The sequence below is a fragment of the Pelmatolapia mariae genome, linkage group LG2 (assembly GCF_036321145.2).
Source record: "Pelmatolapia mariae isolate MD_Pm_ZW linkage group LG2, Pm_UMD_F_2, whole genome shotgun sequence".
In the NCBI taxonomy this organism is placed as follows: Eukaryota; Metazoa; Chordata; class Actinopteri; order Cichliformes; family Cichlidae; genus Pelmatolapia; species Pelmatolapia mariae.
The window spans coordinates 25,197,758-25,211,014 of record NC_086228.1 but is presented as its reverse complement, the minus strand read 5'-3'; the positions used below and the strand labels follow the sequence as shown (position 1 = coordinate 25,211,014).

The 13,257-nt window shown below is 38.4% G+C and overlaps 1 protein-coding gene across 1 annotated transcript in view; it reads left to right on the top strand.

Moving 5' to 3' along the window:
* Positions 1-9,946: 9,946 nt before the first annotated feature.
* mid2 (midline 2) overlaps positions 9,947-13,257 on the top strand; it is a 151,865-nt gene continuing 148,554 nt past the window's right edge. The window contains exon 1 of the mRNA XM_063496557.1: positions 9,947-10,341. The gene's annotated coding sequence lies outside the window, so the exon portion shown is untranslated. The remainder of the gene's footprint in view (positions 10,342-13,257) is intronic.

Here is a 13,257-nt window from a genome sequence, read left to right as displayed (position 1 = left end):
CTTGTACTCCATGCTAAACTAAGTTTAGAAACAAACGCACTGGTGTTCTTTTCACAGATGGCACGCTTGCTTTGAATGGGGTTCATGGTGTGAGAGAGGGAGCAGGTTTCAAAGGCTTAGAGATCAAAGGTTAAGACAATTGTGACAAATTCTCATTCCTTGTGGTACTGGGATAATGCATCTGTGCGCTACGTCAACTGACCATGGAACCAGCTAAAGGAGTTCTTAGAAAGCAGGATGGCATCAGACTGTTCAGGTAGTGGATAAGGAAGAGTGACTGCAAAAACCACGCGTTTGTGCAAGAGTGTTTGCATATGAGTGTGCCTCGTTTTCATGGATATCAACTTGTCTGTGTACATATGGAGGAAGAGAAGTGCTGCTGGGTGACCCAGTGTGACAGAGAAACTATTTGAGGCCTTTGCCTTTGATGTCTGTCCAACAACACAGCATGATCTTTTTCTGTGAGCTGTCGGCGCGCTTATGATTTCATGGCAAAAGACATTTCAGTGCACCAGTCTGATTTTCCATCATACTCAAACTGAAGCTAAAAATGAATTTCTGCTCTTTTTGTTTTTGATACGTGCTGGCACTTGGAAAGGAGGCTTATTTAAGTCACCCTTCATTTATTGAAAACTGATGAGGAATCCGCTGAAGCTTCACATCTACCTCGATGTGCAAATGCCTCTTCTTTTCTATGGCTCATTTCCTTTCCTGAACTTTCCTTTGATGAATCTTCAAAAGATTAAAGGCATTTTTTAAGGCGGAAATTTAGTATGTCACCTTAACAAGTGTGTTATTTGCTAATGCAAACAGAGGGTTACAGTTCTTCTCTTCATTACTTTTTATGAAGGATATCTAAATGTTTCATCTTTTGATTTTCTCTTCCCTCTGAGCCATGTCTTCCAGTCATAACCAAGGCCATCTGAATCTGTTCCCAAAGGCAGAGGACTAACAGTTTGGGAGAGTGAATGGAAACTGTGACAACAACTGATCACGACTATTACATATTTGGCTTAGATAACATTTGCAGCAGCAGTGACGGTTTGAGTCATAAGCACACACTGCATCTTACTACTTCGATATTATGTTAAGATATTATATTAATTACATTATTATATTATAATAACATCTTATAACTATTACTGTATCTTTCAGTGGAAATAAAAAGAACATGCACTTTTAGACTGAAAGCAGAAACATAAGATGCCTCAACTCTCCACCCTTTTCTTTCATTCTATTCATATACACATGAATAACAATATAAAGAACAAATCATAAACCATTTATTTTTCCTATAGTGTTGGTGAACCTTAATTGCTCAAAATAGTGCTCAAAAACCATGGCCATTCAACAGCAGCCTTTATTTTGTGGAAAATACAGAGACAGCAATCTCTTTGAGCAAAATTAGATTTTTTTTTTAATGTTTACAGCTTTCAGAGAAATTAATAGGAAGTAGGAGAACCTGTTCTCACTATTCTGCGGTTTAATTTTGCTCCACTCCTCTTCCAGTCTCTTCCATAGCTCAGCAAAGTGTGTAGAGGGTTTATTAGCTGTAATTTTGTCACCAGTGATTTTCCTGTGATTCTGATTTGGGTTCAGTTTATGACTCTGGGCTAGCCATTTCATTATTTCAATGATCTGAGCTTCCGTGAAATGCTTTACCCATTTTGTCGTGTGATAAAGTTCATTGTCTTGCAAAACAAAATTGCCAGCTAATTGGAAGATGCTGACACTGCTGACGTGGGTTCTGTTGGACATTAGCGTTCACCTTGCTGTGTAGCTGTATAAAAGACCTCGCAATCCATTCATTTACCTGACTGCTTATCAGCTTCAGGGTTGTAGGTGGGGGGACTTTGAGCAAGAGGCTCACTGTCTACATCCACCAGTGTACCAAGCATTCCACTCCAAACTGGGTGCAGCTTGATAGGAAATGTAATGTCTCCCATGTCACTCAACTAAACAGTGAACTTCAGACATTTCACACTCCAATGCAAATTTTCTAATCTTTTGTTCTGTTCTGCTGTGAGACAAGCAATTCGAGCCAGTGTTAAACCATATGGACACTGTTGGGGGACCTGGTTCACTCAGTCTTTGTAAATATTCAGTATTCTAAAACCTTGGAGCAGTTTGACATTCTTCAAAAAGTGTTGCCACATAAATATATATTTTGAACTCAATATGCTTTAATGCTTTTAGACATGTTCTGTTTAAAAAATTTTGTGACCACCGTGTAACAGTAGAGTATGTTTTATTTTCAGTTTGTATAGTGTATGACAATAATTACTACATGACAACCTTGATGTCAAGATTCATTAAACCAGTGGGTCCAGCTGACTTCAGAATATGTCGGCTGGAAAAAGTTCAAAGGTTTATTTATGAAGATGAGGAATGTGCAACAGGGATTTTCAGGAAAGTATTGCAAAGGTAAGTTTCCAGTAATTTCTGGGGAGAGTGAGCAGGCAGGGGAATTTCAAAAAGCCAGAACTCTGACCAAAGCCACCAGCTGACACACAACGGAGGGATTGTGCAATGGAGGAGAGGAAAGACGAGGTAAGTCTTTGGCATACACATCAAGGTCAAAACACAGCACAAGAATGGTAAGAGGTGAGCCTGAGCATTACTGCCATACTAGCAGACGGTGTTTGGGGAAGAACAGGGAGATGAACCTGTTAGCGAGGGGGAACCGGAAGCCATTCTTATGCTGTGTTTTGACCTTGATGTGTGTACTAAAGACTTACCCTGTCCTTCCTCTCCTCCATCGCACAATTTTAGGGCAATAATATCTTTATTTGAGGTATGTTAGATAAAGAGAACACAATGATACATACCTAATATCACCATTAGCTAATTAGGAAATGTATTTTTTCCCATCAGCTTACCTCAGCCATGCCCAGTTTCTCTTTCCGTATCACTCTCTCCAGTCAAACCTTCTGTCTCTCACAACTTTCTGGCGTTTTCGCCACTATCTGATTCCATCACACTGAGAGCAAAAGCCTTTAAACCCATTAAATCCTTCCCAATTCAATTTCAGGATGGCAAAACTACCTTGTGGGCTGCTGCCAACCAGGATTCTGTCATAGACAAGGCCCCACGATAATAAGAAACCCCTCCAGGTTTTCTAATCTATCAGTGCTTCCTAGGCTGGCAGGAGCAGATGCTTGGATATTCTGTTCAACTCTGCTGTGACATGAGACCACCGCCTCAGGTTTCTGCAGGTGGACAGAATTTTATTCTGCCCTTACAAGGCTGCAGTAAGGTGCCTTTATGGCACAATGGACCAGGATATTTAATCAACTTGAGAATTAAAAAGGGACTGCGCTACCTCATACCTACTGCTGTGCCTAGCTGGCTCTCATTTTTCACTTACGCATGCTGGAACTTGTGCAGAGAGAGTTCTCTTTCTTAAATCCTGAAACAAACCAATAACTTACACTAGGATGGAAAATATGAGTCCTTATTACAGACTTTAAACTGAAGTTAGCGGGACACATAGACATCGATGTTTTGAATGTGCTTTGAATGGACTAATATGACAAAGTCCATGACCTTCCAAGTTTATTAAAAAAGGAGAAATATTTCCAACCTGTGACTGAGCAGTTGCTATGTCTGAGAAGCAAATACGAAATCAATATGCGTTAGCTGATTATTGTTGCTGTCCTTCGAAAGAAAAGTTGTACTTAAAAGGCAAAGGCTATCAGGTGAACCATTTGTCTCTGGTTTCAACTAAAACATGCCAATAGCATGGTTGTGATCTCAAGAGAATCCCAAAGCTAGTCAATCAAGCTTGGTCAGTTGGTTGGAATATATATATATATATATATATATATATATATATATATATATATATATATATATATATATATATATATATATATATATATATATATATATATATATATAGATATAGATATATATAGATATAGATATATATATATAGATATATATATACATATATATCCCCATAGGAAATGGCAACACATAAGTCTCAGCCACACATAACTACCACTGTTGTTTTGTAGCAGATGGCTGCTAGTGAACCTTTCAGCATCTGGTTGTGTCTGGTTCTATTTTGTGTGTCCACTTTACATCATTAACAGCTTTACCTATCATCAATACAAATGACTAAATTTAGTTGACATTGCATTGTCTGTGGTCATCACATCACTTGCCATGTGTACACCCCTTGAATCACTCAATCTGATCAGATATTATCATTGACACGGCTAATCTTTGCCATTAATAAACAAAGATATAATTTTAAAAGGATATTTACCTCAAGATAACAAAGAGTATTCTCTGGAAACATCACACGTTCACATTGCATCAATGCAAAGTAGCATCCTGCCTCAGATCTCTGTACTTGCCCATGCAAGTGCAGGGATGGTTGAAAAACAGTGGAGCTGTTTTTCAACCATCCCTGCACTTGCATGGGCACTCAGAAAGTAGCAAGGCCATCTGGTGGGCTGATTAAAGCTGCAGCATTTTTCCATCCTGCAACAGAATATTAGCCACTGAACATTCTGACTTTGGATTAAGAAGCTTTCTTTGTTTTTGAGAACATATTTAGAATTATAGCTTTTGCTGGCGCTGTTAGAGCGAAGTTTGTGGTTTATGCATGCATGTTTTCACTGAACATTTGAAAGGCTATTTTTCCCCTGTAATGTTAACATTGTTAACATTGTTACTACGTTCTTTCTGCACTCTGCAACTGTAACATCTTCTGATGCATGAGAGATATGGATTTATTCATTGCAAATAGCTGATTGATTGCTTGAACCAAAGCATAACAAGTTGGATGAAGAAATCTTTAGTTGGGGGCAGAGTTCATAGTGTTTGTGTTAACACATTGTGTAACATACAATCCTATCAAGATTTTAAATGAAAATGTACAAATATAAAATATTGGCTTACTGGCAATCTGTGGTTTTTATGGGCTCTTTAAAGGTTTTTTTTAACCATAAACAAAGACATCCTTTGAAACTTTATCCGTGGTTTCTTTTTTCATAATCTCTGGTTTTCCACTGCATATCCAAGCACAGTTATTTCAAGTGTTATCACATGACTATAATACCTTATATGTAAACATGTATTATTTTTCATTCATTTTTAAGCATGGTGAATTTCTTATTTGAATAATGTATTTATACACATTTTATCAGAGTTTTATCAGACAGTTAGAGATGCACTGATGACCAAAGCATTTGTCATTTTCATTTCTTTTCATTTTTCTCTTGCGAATCTACAGAGTAGCACAGCTGAGACATCATTACGGCTCAAGCAGACCTTGCAGAGTGAAAGCTCAGCCTGCAACCACCTGCAAGCTGACGTCTTGCTGTTTAGACCCTCATAATCCACTATGATTGCAGGATTTTATTTGTGGCTGCGCCGCAGTGTGAGAGAACCAAGGGGTCAGTGAGCTGAAAGACAGCAGCTGGCAGCTACTTACATTTATATGGATCCTTAAAATCCCACACAGTCACACACCAAAACAGCCAAATCCTCAGAGCTCCTCAACGAAAGAAATGTTTTTTAAACTTTAACTACATGCGCTACTGCAGAGCAAAGATTTAGTCACTGGCATAGTTACATAATGTATAAGCATTATGCAGTCCTTGGAAGTTCTTGTTGCTTTCTTCTCGGGGCATGCAATACTGATTAGAAATTATAAATAATGTAGTTCATTTTGTTTTATTTTCAGCTAGTATTTAAAAAAGAAACTTCAAGCTATTAATTACAACTTCCCACATTTAAAAAAAATCATAGAAACATAATTATTTTTTTTGTAATACTCTTTGTTAGTTTGTAACTAACAAAAGCTGTCTTTGAGTAGAGACTTTCATATGATTTGATTTCTTATGGTTGATTTTAAAGGTACAATACATAAAAAATATGAATATACAATATAGAAAATCAATACAGTGATCTCAGAGTGACTATTTTGTGACAACAAAGGCGCAGCCTTGATAAAATCTCACCACTGGAGTTTCATGTAGTTCAATTTATAATCCAAGAAAGAAACATCAAAGACACAAAGAGAAGATAGCCCTGAATGATTAGGATTTTTTTTTTTTATCTGTGTACCTTTAAGCCTAGACCTCTAGCCATATTATCAATTGTGGTTCCACTTCCTATTACATGGCTTGTGATGTCCTTTCCACCAGCATCATGTAGAAACCTGTATATCTGGTACTCACAGGTCTATAGGCTTCTACATGATTAGTGAATATGTATCCTCTTAATAGATCACCATGCAGGGTGGATGTTGAATGATCCCTGTTCTGTAGCAGTGTCCCCTGATGGCAGATTAAATACATTGGTTGCTTGATTGTCTGTGTGACACTTGTACTAAAGCACCATCTTTACTTGCAAGGCACTACTTACTCCTCTCACATTTGACACAATGCAAACTAGACACCTGCAATGACTCACTATCACCTCTTGAGATATGACGGTATAACAAGACAGGACAGAGCCAAGGTTATCCTGTTAGTATGCTCACTTCAATAGATATCCCTGCAACACAACACACAGATGCCTTTGACGTGATGTCAGAAGGGTTTCAAATTTTGATGATAACGTTGTCTATTTTTATGGAACATTTAAACATGGAAATCTTACTTGCTATACCTTTAAACTCATGTGTAGAAAACTCATGTCCAGAAAAATTTAAAAGTGGGTCATTTGTTAGTGCCAAAACATAATTAAGTATCCCATACTGTCCCATCTGTACCCAGCCTCATTAATTATTACTTTTCCCCAGCCTCCGTTATCCCTTTTCAGTTAACTATTCATAAGCCCTGTAATGATTAACAATATGTTTTGGGTTAATCTCTTTGTAAGGGAGGAGATTTTTTTAGAGATAGTGCAAAATTCTTCAGCTGAGTGCGTTATTAAATACTTTTATTGACCTCCACAGTTTAGAATTGCTGAGGTCTGATGTTGTATTGACAGAATTTTTCTTTTCATTTCAAACTGTGAAGCTCTAACGAAGGCCCAGATTCATCAATGAATCTCTCTACCTTTTTTGTTGTATATTTTATTATTTCTTTCTAACTCCTAAGGGAAGTGATCAACAAAATCTCAGTGTTCATCAAATAAAAGCAGACCGTTTCAGTTAATGTAGCTCTTATTGCTAAAGTTAATTTGTTGACCTTGTTATTTGCTTGGGTTTTAAGAAATTATAATGAAAACATACCTAAAAAAGTTTAACAAACATAAACAAAAGCACAGCAAGCAGTAAGTGAAACAACAGAAAATACTAAACCTGGAAACATAACAACAGTGAATGAAAATGGATGGATGGATGGATGGATGGATGGATGGATGGATGGATGGATGGATGGATGGATGGATGGATGGATGGATGGATGGATGGATGGATGGAAGAAAAGAAAGCTTCATTTAGTTATTTTTTTACTTCAGCTGAGATTTTTCGCATTCCTAGTACTGCTCTCCATAAACAATGCACTAAGCAGCAGATGCACATTTTAGTGCATCTGCTGCTTAGTCATTGGTTGGTCTTTTCTCACATACTGTACTTACACACAGACATACTTAGCAAAGCTTCCCTGCCTAAATGTGCCATGTGTATTTTATCCGTGGACATTAAACAAAGATGATGTCTGCATTCAGTGTTTTTCTTTTTTTTAACTTTGCAGAATTGGTTCTGTGTTCCTCTGACCAGTGATGGTAGTGTTACACAGTCTGCCTCTGATCTTCATGCACATTTCAGACAAAAACGATGTCCACTTATAAAAGGATTAATCCACAATGCTAACCATGGCCACAAACCCCACAAGGTGGCTTTAAAATCTGTTTTGTGTGCTCACAGGTGTAGGTTTATAAGTTCCAGTGCAACCATTGTTAGTATCACAAAAGACATGGTGGCTTTGAACATATCAATGGAGGATTTGGGTCATTGTCAGTTTGCTTTTTATGTAGTATGAAGCTGTTAACACAGTAGATGAGTGTCCTAGCAAGAGAAGAAATTGACAGACGTTCTTCACTTTTAAATCCTGCCTTTTGTGACAATACAAAATGAGCCAACTACTGCAGTGTAAAGTCTAAGTTCTAATAAGATTGTGTTTGGGGCTGTGGGATGTTAGAACAGGAAAATAGCAAACTTATTTGTTTGAGCCAGATAACATTCATCATAAAAGACCAAAGTGAAATGTGAAAGTCTGCCACATTTCACTTTGAAATGAGCTATTCCTCATTTCGAGAAGGTTAAACTGATAAACATACTTCTTTGACAGGTTTACTCATGTGGAAAATGTGTCACTTTGCAGACTGGGTGACACTGAAAGGAAATAAAAATTGTATTTCTTGAAAAATAAAATCTATTTTAAATGTGTGTAACAGCTATGTTAAAGTCATCTATCACAGTGTACTAATACATCTCATACTTTCAGCTGGAATCTGTCTGTAGAGCAATAGCATGTTCACAAGAGAACAGTCTTACGGCCTTGCATGCCAGTTCAAATATCCACCTGCGAGCTTTGATATTCAGTCCAATGAGCCCTGGAGTTACAGTTTATCAACCTAATCCATAAGCATATGTGTAAGGTGTGAGGGGTCCTGTGCACCCCTTTGCTTTTAAAACCTGTCTTACAACCACACAGCACATGTACTCCAGCAGGCCGAGAGGGCCAGTGCTGGTTTTGCTTTTTGTGGGTGGAAGGTACAGAGAAACAAACACTACCTATCAGTTTTCTCCTTAGGATGAAGTTGTCCTTCTTGTCTCTATTGAATACTGAGCTTTTCACAGAGGAACTAATTAACATGGCAACTTGTACAGCAGTGCAGTTCTTCCACCATTCAGTCTGTATCCCATTTGCATTTGAGAGCTGTTTGAAGGCAGTAATTCAGCAAAAAAAAAAAAAAACCTTGTTTCTCTTCAGAACGCCCACATTAGCTCACCTACAGAATTGGAAGCTCCTTTCAACTTCAGGCTCATAATGTACACATTTTAACGCTGGCACATTTTCTAGCTTTCTAAATGTTTATTCAGCTAAAAAAACATCTACCTTAAGCCTACGACTATCAAAATTCAATAATTCTCACAGTTATTACAGTTTAAGGACCAAAAGCTGAGAATTCATTTGCAATAAAAACTTCTGAAAATCAGTGTTATTGAAGAATGAGACTTATACATGAAACATTTTATTTAAATTAAACAAAAAAATAGACTTCAGAAGAAAAAAAATACAATCTACAAACTGGTGACAAACGAATAACCCCTCGACCTTTACAGCGAGAGGAATCGTTGGCTCTGGTGTGTTGTAGAGCATTTGCTGGGTCCACGTGACCCCTAAGATTGAAAAAAAAAAAATATATATATATATATATATAAATCACGATCATTTGCGCCAATGTGGAAATGTAAAATATGGCTCTCAAACCAATTAACGCTAATGATGAGCCTAACAACGCTTACACTCGTAGCAGCTGTTAAATTCTGATTGGTGCCTGGGAGTAGTGACATCATTACTGACTTAGATTACAAATTATTTATATGTCTGTGAGAAAAGAAGGAAAACAATCTGGATTGTGGAATAACCCAAAAGGGTTATCCTGACAAAATTTTTATTATTAGTATTATTTTACATTGATTAATGGTACAACCAACATATATGATTCTAATTTGTTCATTTTTATTAAACAACATTTAAATATTTTTATCTAAATAAATATAATTTATCTACAGTTATTAGTGAGTTAACATCTGAAAGAAAACTTCCATATGATTATAAGTGCAATATAATGTCTTTATAATCAGTGGGCCAAGGCGACAGGTGTATTATATTAACCGATCCAAATTGCTAAGGTGAAGACAAATGACAGCGACACCGTGAGGTCACAGGGGATGGGAATATGGTAGGAGGAGGAGTATGGGTGCGCACAGCTCGGGTTTTTTGAACGGGCACTAAAGCAGCGGTGTAACCGATCCCAGCTGCTACTGTGTGGGGAATTGAGAGCTATTCCCGTCCCCCGTATGTTGATCACGTGTCCTTAGGGGACGTTTGCTTTGGGGATCACTTTGGGAGGTAAACGCAGCGCACCGGTGCGCGTAGCCAATTTGGAGAGAAACATCCTTAATAATAATCGTAATGATCCACCGGAGGATCAAGCGGATCACTTTTGTTTCGGGGCGTTGTCATACACCATGTACAGTGGCTTGCTTTACACAGATCAGTAAGGGACTGGCACTCTTTGTGTGCTCCGTGACTCACTGACTTGTCAAAACTTCTGCGCTTACGAACCGCGATCTTTACTGCGAGCATCACATTGTTGCCATCTCCTGCAACGAGTCGACGTACGGAGCTGTCACTGCGAGCCGAGGTAGGCTGTGTTTCCTTTATGTGTGTTGTTTTGGCGGAATAGCGAGAGTAACATGCACGAGAGGGCACACACTGGCTAAGAGCATGAGTTAGTTTGTGGAAGGCGCACGCTGTGCAGTATTGTGGGTTCCAGGGTTGCAACAGTGTAATGATCCATGTCAAATGATACAGTAAGTGTATGACGAGCTCTTATCTGTGTACAGAAACCTGCAGCATGAAGACGTGTGTAAATGTGTGCCTAATCTTCTGCTTCGAAAAAGACGGTGAGAGAAAACAAAAACAAATGCGCTCTCGTACGTCTGTGGTGGGTAAATATTATGTCAGGGACTTAATGCAAGTGTTTCATGTTCACAGTGGCCTGCAAATTTATTCTCAAAAGTTTTTAAGAGTGCTAAAATTTCTGCACCCCTGTTGATGATGTCGCTGTTGAATATTCTGAATGAACTCTTACTTTTGGAGTGGATTATATTAAAGACTGGTGAACATGCTTTAGCCTTTATGCACTCATCAGTTTAGCTAATGTGCACTACAACACAACAATAAAACCACTACTACAGCTGAAGCGTATGACACTCATCGTCCAACTACAATGCTGTGCTCTCCTGGGAAATCTTGGTTTCTGGCATTTATGTGGATGTTATTTTTGATATGTACCCACCTAAACGTTGAAAAACAAGGCATGTTTCATGACAATTGCGCTCCCAGATGGCAACAGCCTCCCCCATTGGAACACTTGCACCCCACCACACCACAAAAACAGTTCAGGAACGATTCTAGGAATGCGACAGAGAGCCCAAGGTTTTGACCCGGCCTCCAAACTGCCAGATCCCAGTACAATAAAGCATTTACAGGATGCCCAGAACAAGCCTGCTTCTCTGAGACTCCACTCTGAAACCAGCAGGAGGCAAATGATCCACTTCTAATGTCCTGGTGCTTTTTCACACATGCCCATGTCTCAATCAGTTGCAGCTGTTTTAGCAGCACAAGGGGGACTTGCACCACACTGGGCAGGTGGTTTTAAGTTTAAGGATGACTGATGTAGGAAAACAGGGACTAACCTGAGCTGACTCCCAGCCACGCCCTGCTGCTTCCAAGCAGCAGGAAGAGAGGCATTTTCTCATTTTTCCCCCAGAAAGATTAAAATGAGATTTTTACAGAATACATATAAAAGTCGATTTTCTGAAGCATCACAGGAACACCAGTTGTCAAGTCTTGAATGCGTTTTAATTTTATGTAATGAAAATTCCATGTTATTAAATAAAAATGCCAAACTAGTCCAGTAGAAGGCACAAACCAATGTTGTCACCACAAACCTGCTAATAAATGTAATATGAATCCTGCAGAGTCCCTGTTGTGATATTAGATTGTCAGCCTGGTTATTGTGGAGACAGTGCTGCAGGTGACTGTAGAGGGACTCTGGCTTTGCCTTAAGAAAAGTGTAAAATGTCAGCTCCTTATCAATAATGCAGCACACCAAAAACAGTGGGGAGTAAGAAAATGGAACCCACTGTTAGAGACGGTTACCTAGTGCTTCATCATTATTCACATAATTGAATAACAAATACTTTATCAAAATCTACTTGGAGTAATTACCAGCAATGCAAATGTTTCCATTCTAATCCTAATGCACAACCAAAACAAACCCATATGATGAGCTTTAATGTGCCATATCTTGTCATGCTGATTACCAGTGAAACAAATTTAATGTCTATTACAATTTAAAAAAAAAAAAAAAAAAAGTGGTTCACCATCTTATAAAAATGATTTATTTCCCTGCTCTCTTACTGCCTGTCTTTTTAATGCATGATCACTGTGGTTAATGAGACAGGTCTCAGTGCATGGGGACTGACAGTTTCAGAGACTGCACTGCTAGTTGGGTGAATACAACTGACACCCTCATTCATCATGCATCCACGGGGTGCTGCTTGCTCTCCTAGTCTATCCACGCTGCACTTCTCTCCCCTTGTCTTAGTCTCGCTCTCGAGTTGCACCCTCAGATGATAATTATTAAGACATTATACTGATGACAATAGCAGTGCTTTTTTTCTGTAAAAGAGAAGGGAGTCACCTTCTGCGTGCTGGGATGATTATAACTGTGAAAGAGGGTTGGCGTTCGTTGTCGAGGTTGCAGCTGCAACGATTTCCGAGAATAGATGTAAATACCAACTGTACAGTAGTGTACCTGTTTGATTCTGTTGCTGGCAGCCAGTAGCTAATTGTGGACTAGCCAGAAAATCAAAAGCTGACCTGTCAAATATCCTTTTTTTTTTTTTTAAGAATCTGTGATATTACTTTAGATAAATGAATATGAAGATGTTTTTTCCCCACATTTTTCTAACCAAATAAATGAAAACAAGTCTACATTCTTTTATGCTGTGCTTCATCAGTGTTTAAAATATGTTACCTGACCTGAAGCAATAATATAAAAGTACAATTATGAAAGCATTATTAATCTCGCTAATCCCGATGGCGTGCCATGGTGCAATTTTAAAATGTAAGAGATGTAATTAAGCCACATATACCATAATTACTGAAGCCTTGACTAAAATTTGTAAGCTTGCATATTGCAGTATCTCTGAGATTTACTCTATTAAACTTTGATGCTTGGGAAAAATCGAATGAAAATAGCGTATACGTGAATCGCAGTTTTGTGCGCTTGTCTGCTGCAGCAGCTGCAGTCCTTGAATGTTACTGTTCACAATCATTGTTTGCATAGGGAGGTTCTCTGTACATGTAAATCAGCTTATCCCCATAGAGCAATTAGGCAGAAAGGATATACAGCATGGGGATGTTTTTACTGAGGTCTGTCTGTCAACACACTGATGCCTGAATGGGTCTGAATAATCCATATCTTTAAGAGTCCACTTGGCTATCACAGGGTCTGTCTTAACAGCAGGAGAGTCGGTGTGTTGTTTTG